At 35.9% G+C, this 20,931-nt stretch overlaps 1 long non-coding RNA gene across 2 annotated transcripts in view; it reads left to right on the top strand.

The window, feature by feature from the left end:
• The window catches only part of LOC138172388 (uncharacterized), a 178,674-nt gene that overhangs the window by 127,491 nt on the left and 30,252 nt on the right, over positions 1–20,931 (top strand). For both annotated transcript variants that reach the window (XR_011171110.1, XR_011171109.1), the window contains exon 2: positions 20,399–20,503. This is a non-coding gene — a long non-coding RNA (uncharacterized lncRNA). The remainder of the gene's footprint in view (positions 1–20,398; positions 20,504–20,931) is intronic.

The raw sequence follows: 20,931 nt of genomic DNA, 5'->3' as shown, positions 1-20,931 counted from the left end.
TAAATGAATTAGGCATGCAATTAAAAAAAAAACACCCAGAAAACCAACAAATCCAAAGCTCCCAATTAATCACCCAAAGAGAAATTCCAAAAATCAAAGGTGAGATAAACAAAATTGAAAGAAAAACAAAACATCTACTTTTTTTTAAAAAAATAAACAAAACTAGTAGCTTTTTAAAATAAATAATCCAATAGCTAACTTTATTACAAAAAGAAAGAAGAAAATCAAATTACCAGTATTGAAAAGGAAGAAAAATGAATTTATAATTCAATGAGGACTTAATAAAAGAAGTTAGTAGCAACTATTTCATCCATCTATGTACCAATAAAATTGACAATATAAATTAAGCTTATAAATATTTATAAAAATAAAAATTGCCCAAAATAACAGAACAGGAAATAGAGTACTTTGGTAATTCTATCTTAGAAAAAGAATTGAAGAAATCATAATTGACCTCCAAAAGAAAAAAAAAAAAGGTTTCTAGAATTAGGTGGATTTACAAGAAAATTTGATGAAACAGTTAAAGAATACTTGGTTTTAATAATATATAAACTGTTTTAAAAGTAAGAAAAGTAGTCCTGCCCAATTCTTTCTCTGACACAATTATAGTGTTGATACCTAAGTGAAGGAAAGTCAAAACATAAAAATCAAAATTATAAATCAATATCTATAATGAATATTGATGAAAAAATTTAAATACATTTTTGGAAAGGAGAATACAATGACATTTCATAAATAATGTAAATTACAATCAGGTTTGAGTTCTACAAGCAATACAGGGGAGTTCTGTTTTAAGAAAATTATAAAAGTCCATATTACTAAGAAAAACAAAAATCATATGATCATATCAATAGGTGCAGAAAAAGAATTTGTTAAGAAATAAGGTCCATTCTTCTTAATAATTCTAGAAAGCATGGGAAGTTTTGGAACTTTTATTAAGATTATAAGTAGTATCTATTTAAAACCAAGAGTCAACTTTATCTATAATAGAAATAAGCTAGAAGTCTTTCTAGTAAGATTGGGGGTAAAGTAAGTATGTGTATTATTGCCATTATTAATCCATATAGTTTTAGAGATGCTAGCTATAGTAATAAGATTAGAAAATGAAATTGAAGGAATTGAAGAGGTTATAAGGAAATAAAACTATCACTCTTGTAAATGGTATGTTGGTGTACTTAGAGAACTCTAGTGAATCAATTAAAAAATACTCAAAACAATTAACAACTGCATCAGTTTCAGGATGTAAAACAAACCAAAATATCAAATAAAGCACCAATCATCAGCATTTGTGTATATTACCATCAAAATTTAGCAAGAAGGAACAGAAAGGAAATCATATTTAACATCACTATAAATAGTATGAAATACTTGGGATTCTACCTGGCAAGATTCATATAGGAATTTTATGAGTACAATTACAAAACACCTTTTAAACAAATAAAGATAGATCTAAATAGTTTAAGGAATATTAATTTCTCATGGGCAAGCTGAGGCAATGCAATAAAAATGATATTACATAAATTAATTTACTTATTCACTGACATGCTAATTAAACTGTCAAATGATTACTCTATAGAGTTAAAAATAGTGATAAAATTTATTTGGATGAACAAATTTCAAGAATATAAAAAGAGTTAATGAAAAAAGTGAGAAGGAAGTAGGCCTAGCAGTATCAGATTTCAAACTATACTACAAAGCTATAGTATTCTTAGCTACTGGGGAAAAAAAAACACACAAAAAAAACACCACTTGATAATTACAGGGAAAACTGGAAAGCAGTGTGATAGAAACAGGTATAGACCAACAGCTGATACTGTATACCAAGACAAACTGCAGATGGGTATATGATTTAGACATAATTGGTGACATTATAATTAAATTTGAGGATTATGGAAGAAATTATCTGTCAGATCTATTGATAGGTGAAGAGTTCATGACCAAACAGAATATAGAGAATCTCACAGGGGGTAATATGGACAATATAAATGAACATTTTTTTGCATAAACAAAACCAATGCAGCTAAAACTAGAAAAGAAGCAGGACATTGTGGGAAAATTTTCCAGTAAGTTTCTCTAATAAAGGTACATTTCTAAGCTATATAGAAAACAAAGTCAGATTTATAAGCACAAGAACCATTCTCCAATTGGTATATTATCAAACTATATCAATAGACAGTTTTCAGAGAAAGAAATCTAAGCTGTAAAATTGCCATATGAACAAATCTCCTAAATCAACACTAATTAGAGATTTTCACATTGCAACTCTGAGGTGCCATCTCATACTCAGCAGCTTGGCAGAGTTGATAGAAAAGGAAAATGACTAATCTGGAGAAGCTCTAGGAAAGACATGTCCGTTAATGCATGATTAGTAGAGCTAGGAACTGGTCTACCTATAATGGCAAACAATTTGGAACTATGCCCCCCAAAGCTATTAAAATGTATGTTCACTTTGACCAAGTGATACAACTCCTAGGTCTATACCTGAAAGAGATCAAAGAAAGAGGAAAAGGACTTATATGTACAAAAATATTTATAGAAACTCCTTCTTGATGAATAAGAATTGAATACTGAGGAGGGTGCCCATCAGCTAGGGGATGATTGGACAGGTTGTATTAAATGAATGTGCTGGAATACTATTGTGCTATAAGAACTGGGAAGATTTATGTGAACTGATACAAAGTGAAGTAAGGAGAACAGGAGAGCAATTTGTATAATAACAACAATAATACGAAGAGAAACTACTTTGAAATACTTGGGAACTGAGTAACACAATGACCAAGTATGATTTCAGAGGACTTATGATGAAGCATGCAAAATACCTCCATAGAGAGACAGAGAGAAAGGTGAAAGAATCATAATACAAATTGAAGCATTTTTGGGGGCTATAGTTAATAGTGGAATTTGTTTTGTATCCCTTATACATGTTTGTAATGGATTATGTTTTTTTTTTAATATCTTGATCAATGGGGAAGTGGGAGGCAGAAAATTTAGAACTGAAAGTAAAATCAAATTAAATAAAAAAAAAGATTAAATGTAGTACTTCATACTGTCTTCCTCTCTACCCTTGCTTCACTAAGTAGCTTACACTGGAAGTTTGGGTGTTTCAAAAATTTAAAAAAAAATAGCTTCTCTGATATACTTCCTCAAGCTGATTGAATTGCATGTTTATATACCCATGGGATTCCAGGCAGGGTAATGTTTTAAAATCAGTGTACAGGGTTAGATAATTCATATTAGATAAACTACTTGAAGAATGAAGCTTCTTTAGCCACAAGTCCACAGGATGCCTCAGTGAAGGAAAAGATATGTTTTTAAAAATTTGGCCAATGTGGAAATTTGTTTTGCTTGACTATGCATATTTATTATAAAGGTATTGTTGCCTTGTCCCTCCCTCCCCCGGCCCCATTGATTGTGGGGAGGATTGGATGGGAGGACAAAAAGAAAAGATTTTTGTTCATTAAAAAAATAACCATTTGGTTCATGAATCCCCAATGGCTTAGGTGAACAAGCTGTTCTGTATTTAGAAAATTGTTGGTTTGTGAATATAAAATTACAACGGACAATTCTCTCTTCTTTACTTATACTCTGAATCAGAGTCTATTTTGTGTCAATATTTTCATTAGTGACTTTATAGCTCCTTTTGTTCTTGCTTTAGTTGAATGTTGAATGTTCCCCTAAATATGTACTTGCTTCATGCAGCACTTGATTTTGTAAGTGGTATAATAGGTGAAAGGGGAGTCATCCTTGGAAAGGAGAACACTAAGACTTAGGCATCACTACAAAAAATCTTTCCTATTTGCTCTGTCTTCTGGTGGTTTCCAAGTTCACATCTGAGCTAATGCATTCTAAACGTGCCTTTTCAGTGTTTTTAAGGGTAGATTTGGACAGATTGCAGAACGTAGAAGAAAACTGTTTTCTTGTAGTTTGGGACATATGCATCTGATGATGAAAGAAGCCAAAATGGAGAGTCCATGTGTAGATTCCACCCATATCTCAGTTTTCAAAAGAGATTTTGTCAAAGTTCTTTCTCAACCAATTTTCATTATTCATCTGATGAAATGACATTAAAAAATCCATTATCTTTATTGATAGGGAGTAATGCATAGATCCAACCTCCAGTCAATGGAACATCTTTCTTCTTCCCCAGGGAGAAACTCAGAACACTTGTGAATTGTTAATCATTTTCTAACCTGGAATGAGGATCAATAGAAAATTTGTGGCAGAGAGTTTTTGTTTAGGAAATTAATTATAATCAGAAGATACAGATGAATTGTTCTATTATTGCAGGACAACTCAAGAACTAAGGTTGCCAATTATTCAATCAGTCAACAAGTATACAAAGACAAAAAAAGGACTTCTTTAATTGTTGTTTCTCAGGTCCAGTGTGTTGTTTCAATATACATCATAGTAAGAAAACAAGAAGACAAAAAATATTTAATATTTCCTCCATTAAAGGGCAGTATCAAGTTTCTTCTAAGCTGACTGTGATTTCCAATCTTAGATAAATCTCTTACCTTGGTTATAAATGTTTTATTTTTTCCAAGTCATCATGATTGACTTTAAAAAATTTTTTTAATCTTTTAAAAAAAATTAATTTGTTTTACTTTTAGTTTACAGGATTCAATCCCACAATTCCTTGAGTTTCACATTTTGTCCTCTTCCCTCCCCTCCCCCCAACCCCCCATGGCGGCATATGGTCAAGTATAGTATCTGTAAATACTTTCACATTATATATTAGTCAGGTTATAAAGACAGATTGTATCAGAGGATATAAAGAGGACATAAAACCAAACAATAAAAGGTATTTTGCTTCCATCTGGATATAAACTCAGTTCTTTCTAGTTCTTTCTCTGGATGCACACATTTCTCTCCATCATGAGTCTTTTGGGATTGACATATAACTGCATTGGTGAGAAGAGTGCAGCCTATCAAAGTTGGTCATCACACATACGTTGTGTCTGTAATTTTGTACAAATTTCTCCTGGTTCTACTCTTCTCACTCAGCATCAGTTCATATAAGCCTCTCCAGGTAAATATGAAGTCCATCTGTTCCTCGTTTCTTATAGCACAATAGTATCCCATAACATGCATATACCACAACTTGTTCAGCCATTCCCCAATTGATGGGCACCCCCTTAATTTCCAATTCTTTGCCACCACAAAAAGAGCTACTACAAACATTTTTTGTACATATGGGTCTTCCTCCCACTTCTATGATCTCTTTGGGATACAACCCTAGAAGTGGTATTGCTGGGTCAAAGGATATGAAATTATTTATAGCCCTTTGGGCATAATTCCAGATTGCTCTCCAGAAAGGCTGGATCACTTCACAACTCCACCAGCAATGCATTAGTTTTCCAATTTGCCCACATTCTATCCAGCATTTGTCATTTTCCTGTTTTGTCACCTTAGCCAATCTGACTGGTGAGATGTGGTACCTCAGAGTTGTTTTGATTTGCATTTCTCTAATCAATAGTGATTTAGAGCATTTCTTCATGTGCTTATAGATATCTTTAATTTCTTTCTCTGAAAATTGCCTGTTCATATTCTTTGACCATTTATCAATTGGGGAATGACTTGTATTCTTATAAATTTGAATCAATTCTCTGTATATTTTAGAAATGAGTCCTTTGTCAGAGACATAGGTTGTAAAGATTCTTTCCCAATTTCCCACCTCCCTCTTAATCTTGGTTACATTGGCTTTGTTTGTACAAAAGCTTTTCAATTTCATGTAGTCAAAATTATCCATTTTACATTTTATAATGTTCTCTAATTCCTGTTTACTCATAAAGGCTTTCCCTCTCCACAAGACTGACAGGTAGACTATTCCTTGTTTTACAAGACTGCTTACAGTCTCAACCTTTATACCTAGATCATGCACCCATTTAGACTTGATTTTGGTATATGGTGTTAGATGTCTATGCCCAGTTTCTGCCATACTATATTCCAGTTTTCCCGGCAGTTTTTGTCAAATAGTGAGTTCTTATACCAAAAACTATGGTTTTGGTGTTTATCAAACAATAGATTACTATAGTCATTGACTTCTGAATCTTGTGTGCCTAATCTATTCCATTGATCCACTCCTCTATTCCTCAGCCAGTACCAAGTAGTTTTTTATGACTGCTGCTTTATAATACAGATTGAAATCTGGTATAGCTAGTTCACTTTCCCTAGCATTTCTTTTCATTAATTCCCTTGATATTCTGGACCATTTATTCTTTCAAATGAATCTTGTTACTATTTTTTCCTAGCTCTATAAAGTACTTTTTGGTAAATTAATTGGTATGGCACTAAATATATAATTTAATTTAGGTAAAATTGTCATTTTTATTATATTAGCTTGACCCAGCCATGAGCAATTGATATTTTTCCAATTAGTTAGATCTGACTTTATTTGTGTGAAAAGTGTTTTGTAGTTTTGGTCATATAGGTCCTGGGTTTGTTTTGGCAGGTAGATTCCCAAATATTTCATAATGTCTACAGTAACTTTAAATGGGATTTCTCTTTCTATCTTTTGCTATTGAATTTCATTGGAAATACATAGGAATGCCAAGGATTTATGTGGGTTTATTTTATATCTTGCAACTTTGCCAAATTTATTTATTGTCTCAAGTAGTTTTGATTCTCTAAGTATATCATCACATCATCTGCAAAGAGCAATAACTTGATCTCTTCTTTGCCTATTTTGATTCCTTTTTCTTCTCTACTTCTGCTACTGCTAACATTTCTAGTACCAGATTGAATAAGAGGGGTGATAGTGGACACCCTTGTTTCACCCCTGATCTTATGGGAAATGCTTCTAGCTTCGCCCCATTACATATAATACTTGCTGATGGCTTTAAATAGATGCTACCTATTATTTTAAGGAAGGCTCCATTTATTCCTATACTTTCTAATGTTTTTAATAGGAATGGATGTTGTATTTTGTCAAAAGCCTTTTCTGCATCTATTGAGATGATCATGTGGTTTCTGCTAGTTTTATTGTTGATATGATCAATTATACTGATGGTTTTCCTAATATTAAACCATCCTTGCATTCCTGGAATAAATCCCACCTGATCAAAGTGTGTTATTCTTGAGATAATTTGCTGTAGTCTTTTGGCTAGTATTTTATTTAGAATTTTTGCATCTATATTTATGAGGGAGATTGGTCTATAATTTTCTTTCTGTTTTATGTCTTCCTGATCGAGGTATCAGTACCATATTTGTGTCATAAAAAGAATTTGGTAGGATTCCTTCTTCACTAATTTTCCCAAATAGTTTGTAGAGTATTGGAATCAATGGTTCTTTAAATGTTTGATAGAATTCACTAATAAATCCATTTGGCCCTGGAGATTTTTTCCTAGGGAGTTGACTGATGGTTTGTTCAATTTCCTTTTCTGAGATGGGGTTATTTAAGTAATTTACTTCCTCTTCAGTTAATCTGGGCAATTTGTATTTTTGTAAATATTCATCCATTTCCCTAAGATTGTAAAATTTATGTGCATACAATTGGGAAAAATAATTCCTAATTATTGTTTTCACTTCCTCTTCATTGAAGGTAGATTCACCCTTTTCATTTTTGATACTCATAATTTGGTTTTCTTCTTTCTTTTTTTTATCATATTGACTAAGGGTCTAACATTTGGTTGGTTTTTTTCATAAACCCAGCACTTAGTTTTATTTATTAATTCAATAGTTTTCTTAATTTCAATTTTATTAATCTCTCCTTTGGTTTTCAGTATTTCTCATTTAGTATTTAATTGGGGATTTTGAATTTGTTTTTTTTTCTAGGTTTTTCAATTGCATGCTCAATTCATTGACCTCTCTTTTCTCTAATTTAATTATGTATGCACTCAGGGATATAAAACTTCCTCTAAGAACTGTCTTTAATGCATCCCACAAATTTTGGTATGTTGTCTCATTATTATCATTCTCTTGAATGAAATTACTGATTGTGTCTATAATTTCTTGTTTGACCCACTCATTCTTTAGGATTAAATTGTTTAATTTCTAATTAGTTTTTAGTCTGTCTTTCCCTGGCCCTTTATTGCATCATGATCTGAGAAGGATGCATTTAATATTTCTGCCTTACTGCATAGAATTGTGAGGTTTATATGCCCTAGAACATGTTCAATTTTTGAGTATGTGCCATGAACCTCTTAGTAGAAAGTATAATCCTTTTAATCCCCATTCAGTTTTCTCCACGGATCTATCATACCTCTCCTCTCTAAAATTCTGTTCATCTCCTTAACTTCTTTCTTGTTTATTTTGAGGTTAGATTTATCAAGTTCAGAGAGGGGGAGATTAAGGTCTCCGACTAGTACAGTTTCACTCTCTATTTCTTCCTCTAATTCCTTTACCTTCTCTGCTAGGAATTTGGATACTATACCATTTGGTGCATATATGTTAAGTAATGATATTGCTTCAATCTCTATGGTGCCTTTTAACAGGATATAGTTTCCTTCCTTATCTCTTTTAATTAGGTCAATTTTTGCTTTTGCTTTATCTGAGATAAGGATTGCTACCCCTGCTTTATTTTTACTTTAGCTGAGGCATGATATATTTTACTCCAGACATTTACTTTTACCCTGTGTGTATCCCACTGTAATCCATTCTGCTATCCATCTCTGTTTTATGGGAGAGTTCATTCCATTCACATTTACAGTTATGATTGTTATCTGTTTCTTTCCTTCCATCCTATTCCCTCCCCTGTTAATGCTAATATTTTCCCCCCTTCTCCCTTAACACTCCCCCTTTTAACTCTTCACCTTTTGACCATCGCCTCCCTCAGTATTCCCTTATCATGCCCCCTCACTTTTCCTCCCCTTTCCCCTTACTTCTTCCCTCCCTTTTAACCCCCCCCCCCTTTGTAGCCCTTTCCCCCTCCTACTGCCTGTAGGATATTTTTATACTTAATAAAGTATGTTATTTCTTCTTCGAACCAAGAGTGACAGGAACAAATCTCATGCAAAACTCCTCTCCCTCCCCTCTTTCGCTCTAAAATGATACTTTTTGCATTTCTTCTCCATAGAGTCTTATGCTTAACTGGTTGTTATTCCCTCCTTGCACCAGAACCAATGAGGGAAAAGCTCATATAATTCTCATCTCCCTCCCTTCTTTTCCTCTGCTATGTTGTTTTTATGCCTCTTTGTGTGGCATAATTTACCCTTTTCCACTTCATTCATTCCTCTTCTTCCATTTCAGTCCCTTTGTAGCCATTAATAAGGTTTTTTTTTTAATTGTCGTTTTTTTTTAAACTCATACCCTCTACTTGTCTATAACATGTTTGCTCTTATAAAATAGCAGGGTGTGTGTGTGTGTGTGTGTGTGTGTGTGTGTGTGTGTATGTGTGTGTGTTTTCCTTGTTTACCTTTCTATGTCACTGTTGCATATTGTAATTGGAGGTTGAATTTTCCATTGAGCTCTGGCTTTTTCATCAGGAAGGTTTGGAACTCTGTTATATCATTGAATGACCATCTCTTTGCTTGGAAGAATATGCTCAGTCTTGCTGGATAAGTGATCCTTGGTTGTAACCTGAGCTCTTTTGCCTTCTGGAAAATTGTATTCCACTGCCTCTGATCTCTCAGTGTAGAGGCTGCCAAATCCTGTGCGATCCTCACTGTGGACCCTCAATACATGAATTGTTTCTTTCTGGCCGCTTGAAATATTTTCTCTTTTATCTGGTAGTTCTGGAGTTTGCCACCACATTTTGAGGACTTTTTCAGTTTGGGATCTCTTTCAGCAGGTGTCTGGTGGATTCTCTCGAATTTCAATTTTACCCTCAGGTTCTAGTATCTCAGGGCAGTTTTCCTTAACGAGCTCTTGGAGAATGTTGTCCAGGCTCATTTTTTCATCATGATTTTCAGGTATGATTCTCAGATTGTCTCTCCTGGATCTGTTTTCCAGGCCAGTTATTTTTCCATTGAGGTATTTTACCTCTTTTTCTAATTTTTCATTCTTGTTGTTTTGTTTGACTAATTCTTGGTTCCTCATAGAGTTATTTGTTTCAGTTTGGTTGATTCTAGTTTTTGGCAAATCATTTTCCTTTGTTAATTTTTGGAGCTTCTTTTCCATATCATACACTTTTCTTTTTAGAGAGATGTTTTCTTCATTATAATGTTTTTCTAATTCTGCAATTTTGGTTTTCAGAGAATTATTCATTTTGTCTTCTATCTCTCTCATTTGGTTTTCAAAGTTCTTTTTGATCTCATGTAGGAGAGCTTTCTGTGCTTGGGACCAGTTCCCTGTTGATGTTTCAGCTGTGGGTGTGGAGTCCACATTGTCTCCCTCTGCGTTTGGTTCCTCCCTCTGAGGATAGTAGGAGTCTTTGTAGTCTGCTTTCTACCCATTTTGAGGCAGGGCTTTAGCCACGCCCTCCCTGTAGGGATCCCAAGCCTTTACTGTAGAGGGTTTTGACCTGGGGCAATAGTTACTATGTTTTCAGGCTCAGGCTTCAAGGGGTGGGGTTGGAGCAGGTAAGGTTCACTCTGTCACCCTTGTCTTTGGAGGTCCTGATAGGGGCTTTTAAAAAAAAATTCTGGGCTATGAAGTGGTAGCCCCAGGAGTATTTGATGTCCAGGAAGGGGGCCCCTGTATTTGGTTCTTACCTTGCTCTTTCCAGTCCCAGCCTGGTAGTGGCCCTTGTGGTTCGTGGAACGACTTGCCCTCTGAGTTGATCAGGTCTCTTCCCATCATGATTGACTTTGAAAAACCACCAAACAACCCCGTTTAATTTACCCAGTGGTGATTCCAACACCTGTACCCCATAGGGCCATTTTTTTGAAAAATGTAAACGTGTAAAAATGTTTTTAAATGATCTGATTTGTTCCATATTTTGACCACTTCTCTTCTGAAAATTTTCAAATTCTTGCCACTGAAAATAAAATAGTATCTTTAATGGTATTTCTTTTCAAGGGTAGTTTTTTAAGTGTTTAACTACAACATATGGCAATAATGTAGTCCATCAATTATTTATCACAGATCTTTGTGGAAAAAATGATCCTATACTGGACTGGATTTCATAAGTGAATTTGGTGAATGTTAAATTTTTCTTTCTTAACTGTATCCAGGCAAAGAACTCCTTATTTCATAAAAGAATTTGGCAGGTTCAAACTCTTGATAGGGGTTATTTGAACCACTTAAATACCCTTTCCATTATTAAAGGCATCATTAAATCCATTGCTGCTACAAGGGCAAGCAAGGCCGGTGTAAAAACAAGGCTTCATACTTTTTTTTTTTCAAATGCTTTGTTAACTTCTGATTTACATCACTCATTTCTGCCAGATTTTGAGTTACAATTTTTCTTCCCATTTTTCCCCTACCCACCACCCCAATATAGCAGTCCCACAGGATATCCCCTCCTCCAATCTTCTCTCTCCCATATTTTCTCTCATACCCCTTTTGACTTTTCCAGTGGATCTCTATGCCCCAGTACCTGTATATCTTATTTCCCAATTGCATGTAAAATAGTAATAATAATAGTATATATTTGAATATTTGATTTTAAAACTTTGAATTCCAGATTCATTCCCTTCTTTCCTTGTCACCCACCCTTACTGGGAAGATAAGCAGTTCAGTATAGGTTGTACGTGTGTGGCTAATGCAAAACAATAACATAGTAGATATATTGTAAAAGACTGACTATATTTCCCTCCCTCCTATCCCACCTCCCACTTGTTCTATTCTCTGCTTTGATCCCATTCCTTTTAAAAAGTGGGTGCTTCCAACTTCCCTCCCCTCCATCGTGCCCTCCCTTCATCATCTCCCCTCTTATCCCCTTCCCCCAATTCTCTCCTGGAGGGTGAGATACATTCCATCCTCAAGCCAAATTCAATGGGAATAAGGTTGATCCATTCCCTTTTGCCTTCCTATACTTCCCCTCCATTGTAACCATTTTCCCTTGCCTCTTCTATATGACATAGTTTACCTCATTCTGTCTCTCCCTATCTCCTCTCATTATATTCTTCTCTCACCTTTTAATTTCACCTTTTAAGTATTATCCCTTCCTGTTAAATTGGTCCTGTGCCCTCTATCTCTGTATACCTGTTAACATATATACACACATTCACATATGTATTCATATGCCCATATACCCTCATATATATATATTTCTATTCCCTTCAACTACTGAGAAAAGTTTCATAAGTTACAATAATTGTTTTTCCATGTAGGAATGTTAATAGTTCAACTTTGATAAGTTCCTCATGATTTCTTTTCCCTGTTTACTTTCCCATGCTTCTCTTGCTTCTTGTATCTGAATGTCGAATTTTCTATTCAACTCTGGTTTTTTCAGCAAGAATGCTTGAAAGTCCTCTATTCCACTGAATGACCATATTTTCCCCTGAAACACGATACTCAGTTTTGATGGGTAGGTGACTCTTGGTTTTAATCCCAGCTCCTTTGCCCTCTGGAATATCATATTCTAAGCCCTTTGATCCCTCAGTGTAGAAGCTGCCAGATCCTGGGTTATCCTGATTGTGTTTCCACAATATTCAAATTGTTTCTTCCTGGCGGCTTGTAATATTCTCTCCTTAATCTGGGAATTCCGGAACCTGGCTATAATATAGGAGTTTTCTTTTTGGGATCTTTTTCAGGTGATTGGTGGATCCTTTCAACCTCTATTTTGCCCTCTGATTCTAAAACATCAGGGCAGTTTTCTTTGAGAACTTCCTGAAGGATGATTTCTAGGTTCTTACTTTGATCATGGCTTTCACGTAGTTCAATAATTTTTAAATTATCTCTTGTGGATCTATTTTCCAGGTCAGTGTTTTTCCCATGAAATATTTCACATTGTCTTCTATTCTTTCATTTGTTTGGATCTGTTTAACAGCATCTTGATTTCTCATAAAGTCATTAGCTTCCATTTGCTCCAATCTAATTCTGAAGCAAGGAATCTTCTCATTAAGCTTTTGAGATTCTTTTTCCATCTGGCAAATTAGGATTTTTAAGGCATTCTTCTCTTCATTGCCTTTTTGAGCCTCTTTTGCCATTTCAGTTCATCTGTTTTTTAAGGTATGATTTTCCTCAGTCAGCCTGTTCACTCTCATTTTGTAATTTTCTTGCATTGTTCTCATTTCTCTTCCCAATTTTTCCTCCACTTCTTTTATCTGCTTCTTAAGGTCCTCTATGGCCTATAACCAGCTTGTATTTTCCTTTGAAGCTTTTGGTGCAGGAGTTCTGACTTCACTGTCTTCCTCCTGTTCCATGCTTTGCTCCTTTTTGTCCCCAAAATAGGAGTTTAATGTTGGAATCTTCTGTCTGCTTTGTTTCCTTTGCCTGGTCATGTCGCCCCTCAGTCACTTGCCCCCTGGGCTTTTTGCCACAGTAGGATTCTGCCACCAGACAGGAGAGCTTTTGTCCCAAACACTGGGGTTTCCTCAGCTGCTGGAGGTATTAGATGGGTGCCCTCTCTGAGGTCTCCACACACTCTGGCAAGCTGGACACACACCCCAGGACCTCCATCCTAGACTGCAATCCAAATCCAAGAAGGTTAAAGCAAGAGTGATTACCCCTCAGACTGGTGCTTGGTACCCCTACACTCTGCAGGCCAAGAGCTGAAGCTTCCACATGGTGCTGGTGTCTCAGCAGCTTCTTGCCCTGGGGGCAAAAGCCACACACTGCCACTTACTGGGTCCCAAAGTCCAGACTGCACTGACCTCTCACTTTGTCCTTTGCAGCTATGTGTTGATAAATCTGGAAATGGCCACAGCTGCTTCTGATCTGGAGTCCCTCAGGCCAACGGCTGGTCAGGCCTGCCCTGGAACTAAAGCCTCGGAGAGGAGCTGGGCTTGGCTCATGGGGCCCTGCTGGCCGATTCCTGCCGGCCTGCCAGGCTGTCCTCAGCAGGAGGTTAACTTCTCTGTGTCATTTTTTGGGTTCTGCAGCTCCAAAGTTTGTTTAGAGTCCCCTTTTACATGGATTGGGGAAGGTGGAAGCTGGAGCCCCGGACAGGTCCTGCTTCTACTCTGCCATATTGACTCTACACCCCGTAGAGCTTCATTCTTTGATTATAAAATAAAGCAATCTTCATCTTTTATTAATTTTAGACAGTTTGACTTTTTTCAAATTAAAATTATTTTTTCTTAAAAAAAAAAAGAAAAACACCAGTACAAGATATGATCATAAAAGAATGGACAGTGACTGAAAGCTTTTTTTTATGAAGTCAGGGTCTTTGTTATTTGGAGCTAGACATTTTTTGAGTTAGAGTACTCCTATTTCCAGGACCAACTTTATGCTTTGGTGGAAAAAGTGGTCAGTAGCCTAATATGTTGAAATTTTATCTTATTATGGTCTTCTTGACTACTCCCTGCCCCCTTCTAATTAGTAGTAAGTTTATAAGTATCCAGTATAAAGTGGCAAGGGAATCCAGAAGTCATATTAAAAACTGTCCCAAAGATGAAAGGAGCATAATTTGCAAACTGTATCATATATTAACCAAAATTCACATCCTGGTAATATATGCGAAGTCAGGGGAAGTCATTTAGGTTATGCTGCCAGAGATTTTTGGTACTATGATATATAAATCTCAAGTAAGTGCCAGATATGCTGTAAGAACAGCAGTGTACACCAACAGTGCTGATAACTTTGAGGTGAGGTCGATATGTGAACTTTAAAGTTTTACTTGTAACTTTGAGATGATTTGGATATGTTAATGAAGTAACCCCAAAGTGGCATAGATAAAAGTTAGTCCGTTCCCTTCTAAAACACATGAAATGAGACCTCAAACTCTTGTTCTACCCTGCCCCTGCTGAGCACTTATTGATCTCCATTGGTTCCATGCTATTGAATGCTTCCAGATCTGATGGTTATATGTGTGTGATTTTCTGTGCCTCTCTCCCCCATCCTCTTCCTCACTCTGCCTGCCTTCCTTTACCATCCCATCCCTTGTTCCCACAGTCTGTCTTTGTACCTCTTTTGTCTGTTGTCTGTGTTTTCTATGACTTTGTCTCTGCACACTCTATGCCTTTTTAAAGAATGATTGCTGCCTCACTTCCTGCTGCCATCATGGTCTTTCCCAGTAAGTACCCAACAATCAGGAATGCCTGCTCCATTTTGTAATTTCATATATTGGTTAGCAATTCACACATATAGTGTGATTGTAAGAGCATAGGAGAAAATTCCCTCCTTAGAAAATTATCTCTCTTACTAGTTTTCTTTTGTGGCTTGAAATTTTACCATTTAGGTTTCTTTCTTTTCCGTAGAGACATGGTATTTCTGAGATGTTCTTTAAAAATCACACCCTGTGAGGGATGCTATTATAAGTCATTTATATCTTAATGTGAATTAGTTCAACATTTTATCTAGCAAAACCCTAAAGGTGAAAGAAAAATGGTAATATTTGGTGGAGTGTGGGTGATAATCAAGGAAGTAGGCTAGACAAATGGCTAGGAAATTATGGGGGTCAGGTCTATTGTTCCTGGAGGAGAGTACTGATTCTGAAGTCAGGAAGATTAATTTTCTTGAATTCAAATCTGGCCTCCAGACCTAAACCAAAAATATTACCTTCAAGAGAAGCATAAACAGGTAAAAAGGGAAAAGAAAATATAAGGGATTCAATAGAGTTAAACTGTTTATATCCCTACACAGGAAGATGATACTTGTAACTCTAAAAAACTGTATCATGAACAGTACATATAGAAGGAATGTACATAAAAGATATGTGTATAAAATGAATTTGAGGGAATGATATAAAAAAACATTAAGGGTTGAGAAATAAGAGTACAATAATTGAAGAAGGAAGGGAAAGGCAGAATGGGGTAAAAGATCTCACATGAAGAGGTGAGAAAGACCTATTTTAGTGAAGGGAAGATGGGAGAGGAAGAAATGGGCATTACTTGAACATCACTCTCATCAGTATTGCCTCAAAGGGGGAATAATATACACAACCAGTCAAATATAGAGATCTATCTCACTCTGCAGGGAATTAGGAGGGGAGAAGATTAAATAAAGTCAGAGGGAACGGACAGAAAGGAAGGCAGATTAGAAGAAGTGGTAGACAGAAGCAAAACATTGTTAAGGTGGGAAGGGGTGAAAGGAGAGAGAAGACTAACAGGAGCAAGAATAGGGTGGAGGGAAATACACAAGTAGTAATCATAACTGTGAATGTGAATGGAACAAACTCTCCCATAAAATGGAAGTGGATAGCAGTGTGGATCAAAACCCAGAATCCCACTCTATGTAGGACTTCAATACACTTGAAGGAGACACACACAGCGTAAAGGTAAGGAGCTGGAGCAGAATGTACTATGCTTCAGCTGAAGTAAATAAAAGAAGTAGCAGTCCTGACCTTAGACAAAGTAAAAGCAAAAATAGACCTAATCTAAGAAGATAAGGAAGAAAACTACATCTTGCTAAAAGCTAACATAGCTAATGAAGCAATCAGATAAGAAAAGCAAGGGATAGTTTACCTCTCAGATCTATGGGGAGGGGGAAAAGTCATGACCAAACAAGATATAGAGAGCATTACAAAACGTAGAATAGGTAATTTTGATCATATTAAATTTAAAGGCTTTTTATATACAAACAAAACTGGTGCAACCAAGATTAGAGGGAAAGCAGAAAACCATCTTTACAGCAAGTGTCTCCAATAAAGGCCTAATTTCTCAAATACATAGAGAACTGGGTCAAATTTATAAGAATACAAGCCATTCCCCAATTGGTAAATGGTTAAAGGATATGAACAGGCAGTTTTCAGCTGAAGAAATCAAAGCTATGCATAGTTCTATGAAGAAGTGCTCTAAACTATTTTTAGTCAGAGAAATCCAAATTAAAGCAACTCTGAAATACCACCTCACACCAATCAGATTGGCTAATGTGACAAAAAAAAGGAAAAAGATAAATGTTGTAGAGAATGTGGGAATATTGGGACACCAATGCATTGTTGGTGGAGTTGAGAACCGATCCAACCATTTTGGAGAGCAATTTGGAACTATGCCCAAAGGGCAACCAAACTGTGCATACCCTTTGACCCAGTTTTATACCACTACTAGGTTTGTATCCCAAAGAGATCATAAAAAAGGGAAAAGGACTGCCATATGCAAAAATATTTATAGCAACCCTATTCATGGTGGCAAAATATTGGAAATTGAGGGGATGCCCATCAATTGGGGAATGAATGAAAAAGCTGTGGAATATGAATGGAATGGAATGAATATGGAATACAATTGCGCAATAAGACATGATGAACTGGTATATTTCAGAAAACCTGGAAAGATTGTACAAACTGATGCAAAGTGAAATGAGCAGAATCAGAAAAACACTGTACACAGTTATCAGCAATATTATGTGATGATCAACTATGAAGGACTTAGCTTTTCTCAGCAACACAATGATCCAATACAAGTACAAAGGACTCAGGAAGGAAAATGCTATCCATATTCAGATAAAGAACTGATAGATTCTGAATGCAGAACGAAGCATATTTTTTTCACTCACTTTATTCTTTTTCATGTTTTTTTTTCCTTTTGAACTGTTTCTTTTTCCACAACTCTGATGAATATGGAAATATGTTTTACATGATAGCATATGTATTAACAAGATCAAAATGCTTACCATTTTCCGAAGAGGGGCGGAGAGGGAAAGGAGGAGGGAGAAAAATTTGCACTTAAAATTTTGTAAAAATGAATGCATAGAACTTTCTTGATATGTAATTGTGGGAAAAATAAAATACTATTTAAAGCAAAAAATAAAATAAAATCTAGGTAAAATGTAGCTACGTAATTTCCCCTCCTCCTTACTTCACCTACCTACTAGTCTGGTAAATAGTCAAGAATGAAAGTGAGGTTACAGTCATATTGACTCTTTGTGGTCATTGCTTTCTTTTGTGGATATTCACTTACTATTAAGTAAAATTTCTTTAGGAATCAAGATCAGACAGCTATAGTTTGCAAAGTTCCTTATTTTCCAAACACTTGAGAAAAAACTACCTGGACAAAAGGAGTTGGATGAAATTCAAATGCAGAGCACAAGCCTGGTCTAGTGGCATGCATACACCTATAGCAATAAAGAAGAACTTCAGTTGTCTAGAGATGTACTGGAGCTTTCCTTGTTCCAAAAGTCGAGCAGCTAACACATTATTGACTATCTCTTACTCAAGGAAGTTAGGGGTCTTTCTAGTCTTCTCTGTCCTAATTTGTAAGATGAAGTGGATGAACTAGTTGACCTAAAGTCTCTTCTAACTCTAGAACCTGTGACCTTCCTAATTTTAGTATCTGGACCACAGGCATGGTTGTGCTTATAAAATACCAATTCATATTGGGGGCAGTGGTGGCATGACTTTTGGCCATTGTACTCCAAAGAGGAAGGATACAAATAATGAATTGATATATATTTTTTCTGTTGTTCTCATAGTAGTCCAATAAAATAAGTGAATTTTCAGCATAAGTCTTTGTTCTGTACTTAACTCACGCTTTCATTTAGTTAGAAAAACATGTTATTTAAAATTGAATTTCCTTGGGAAAACAACGGTACAAATGCCTGGAAAAGCACAGGGGCCTTAAGGTAATCACAGCCAATGTCCATCAAACAATATGGTTTTTTGAAGTTAGGAGGCTGGTTTTCTTGCTAGGCCCTAATCTTTTTTACAGAATACCCCTCTGTTCATTCTCTGAATAATAATAGACCACAATGTCAGAAAAAATTTGGAAGTTTCCCCATGCCTCAATTTTAAAAAGTTTTTTTATTAGTGATTTATTTTTTAAAACAGGTATTTCCTGTGATTAATACTCAGTTTCTCCAAATCCCCTCCATGATATTTATGCATATGCAAATACATCTATATCAAGTAATGGAGAATAATCATTCATTTATTCACTCAGAATAAGATAATGAATTTGGAGCTGGAAGGATTTTAGAGGTCATAGACTCCAAAGTTCTCAATTCATACATGAAGTAGGGCTCATACAGACTGTTAATCAATGGCTGAGCCAACATTCAGACCCAGTTCTTTTGGCTCCAAGTCCAAGGCTCTTTCTACTATACCATCCAAACTGCAAATTTAGGGTCAAAATCTAATCTAAGACATTTTGGACTACTCCCTTATTGATGACAAAATAAGCAGATGATCTGCTCAAGTTAATCAAACAACTAGACAGTCTTAGGGAACAAAATCAACCAGACAGCAATTTGGCATCTTGTAGAGAAAACCTATTAGTGGACTGAGTGAAGTTTTCAACTTTTCAACCCGTTGTTTTGGGACTGTGTAGGCAAAGCTTTGGGAACCTTATGTGTTCCTGACTAATTTCCTGCCACCAAAATATTGCACAGTCATTTTTCTTCTGTTTGTTCCAGAGAATGATTGTTCACTAAGTGGGCTCATGTCACATGAGTAAATGGAAGTAAGTTATTCTAGTGAAGGACAGCCAGCCTCTAGGGAAGGAATTGTTTCATTTTCTTTTTACCACAAATAATGATGGATGATGATGATGGATGATGTTTTTTCCTCTAGCTCCTCTTCCAGAAAAGATCAGAAACACCAGCATCATGACAACAGTCACAGTAATAAATATTTTGTTCTATTGCTTTTCTGCCTCTTGCAGGCATGCATTTGAGTTCTACAAATTGCTTCTTACTTTGAAGATACATGGAAGAAATTACTGGAGAAGATTTTTAATGGCTTTGTCTATCATGCAGGCCAAGAAAGCAAAAGTCCTCTAAAGGGAGGATCCATATTAAATGACTGGTCCAGGATCATACAGATGGTGCAATAATTGATCTCTCATATCCCTTTGGACTAAAAATGTACATGACCTTAATTAGAAAAAATGGTCTTTTAATTCTTGGAAGACACATATCTCTTGCTCTTCAATTTTTCAAAGTTCAGTGGAAAGAACCCTGCATTTGGAGTCAGAGGACTACAATTCAAATCCTGCCTCTATCACTACCTGTGTGTCATTGGGCAAGTAATGTAAATTTCCAGGGCCTCAGTTTCCTCATCCATAAAATAAAAAGTTTGGACTAATTGAACCTTAAGGACCCTTGCAGCCTTTAAAGTCTATGATCCTTTTGACCATCACAGGGCTATCATCTGGTAGGCACTAAGGGAGCTCTGTGTTATCTTGTATTACCTTAGACAAGTCACTTCTTCACTTAAAATAGGAGGAGTTTAGGTTACTTTCAGTCTATTCCAGCTCTGATATTATATGTCACTGTGTAAAGTGTGTGTGTGTGTATCAGACTATGTGTGCAATATAACATTCTCCTGGCAGTGCTGTGTTCTGGCTGCCATGCCAGCCCCAATGTTTTGCTTTGCTTTCTGGGCCTTGCAAAATTGTGATCTCTGATATAATTTTGCCTCACTTCGCACTTCTTTGCATTTGTCTGAAGGACACATTTGGTCATTCGTACGCTCTGTCTTGTGGTTATCTTTTTGTGCCTATATCCTGTCTCCCCAATTAGACTGTAACCTCTCTGACGACAGGGACCATGACATTTGCTTCTCCGAACACGTAGCACCTAACAGGCATTGAGGAAGATGACAATGGCGACATTGTGGCAGAGTTGAAAATGCTCCACGTTTCTTGAGGTGAGTGATTGTTTTATGTTTGTATTTGTATCTCCAATTCCTAGGACTAGAGAGATGGTCTTGCAATTTGGCCGACCAGTATTTAAATCTTATCTATGAGCCTTGCTAGCTATATGATCTTGGGCAGATCTCCTAATCTCTCAATGCCTGAAGACATTGCATTTTTAAGGCTATGTATCAGTTGTTTAGGAGTGTTGTTAGAGGTGTTTCCTGAATAAATTCTCTATACCAGTAGCTCTCAAAGTTTGGTCCCCAGCCCCTTTCAGGGGGTCTATGAGATCAAAACTATTGTCGTCATAATATTGAGACATTTTAATTTTGAATACTATAAATTTTGATAGCTATAATCCACATCAACAAAATTACTTGGGGGAATCATCAACAATTCTTAAGAGTGTAAAGGGGTCCTGAGACCCAAAAGTTTGAGA

Source organism: Petaurus breviceps, unplaced genomic scaffold (assembly GCF_028583685.1).
Source record: "Petaurus breviceps papuanus isolate PSGF00001 unplaced genomic scaffold, PetGlider_PUasm1.0 128, whole genome shotgun sequence".
Taxonomy (NCBI): Eukaryota; Metazoa; Chordata; class Mammalia; order Diprotodontia; family Petauridae; genus Petaurus; species Petaurus breviceps.
This window is presented reverse-complemented; position numbering and strand designations above follow the sequence as displayed.